We start from the raw sequence: 774 nt of genomic DNA, 5'->3' as shown, positions 1-774 counted from the left end.
GGCAGACAGATCTCTATGAGTTTGAGGCCAGCCTGGTCTACAGAGTGAGTTCCAGGACAGCCAGGGCTACACAGAGAAACTATGTCTCAAAAGGAAAAAAAAAAAAAATTGTGTGTGCATGTGTGTGGTATATGTGTGTACATGACATCCTTATGTATGTGCAGGGAAATGTGCTCCCCTCCTGTTATTTTAATGTATTTACACTTAGTTTTTTGGAGACAGGATTTTTCTGTGTAGCCCCGGCTGCCCTGAAACTCACTCTGTAGACCAGGCTGGTCTTGAACTTACAGGACTTGCAGAACGTACCTGCCTCCCATGTGGTGAGATTAAAGGTATGCACCACCATCACCCAGTTTCATGTCTTGTTCTTTACCTTATTTATTTAGTTATTTGTTTGTTTAGTTTTGAGATGGGTATTTTTTTGTGTGTAGCCCTGGCTGTCCTGGAACTTGCTTTGTAGACCAGGCTGGCTTAATCTCAGAGAAACCCTTCCCTGGAGCAGGGCTATAAGCTGCTGTGCTTACAGTGACTCTGTGGTGTTCCTTGGCTCCCGACTGCTGGGATACCTTTCCATCCGAGCTGCAGTCCTCACCCTTGGTGTCACGAGTCTGATAGGCAATCCTGGTGCCTGTGCTCCCCACCGTGGTCTGAGCTGCTCCGGGACCCTGTCCCTCATTCCCAGTTCACCGGCAACAGGCTCACCTTCTGGCTCATTGATCGTTTAGCACCCAGTTCACCAGTTGGGTAAGTTTCTCCTTTGGTCAGTGTAAATGT

This window comes from Microtus ochrogaster, chromosome 15, assembly GCF_000317375.1.
Source record: "Microtus ochrogaster isolate Prairie Vole_2 chromosome 15, MicOch1.0, whole genome shotgun sequence".
NCBI classification, from domain to species: domain Eukaryota; kingdom Metazoa; phylum Chordata; class Mammalia; order Rodentia; family Cricetidae; genus Microtus; species Microtus ochrogaster.
The sequence above is the reverse complement of the archived record's forward strand: the minus strand, read 5'-3'. Positions refer to the sequence as shown.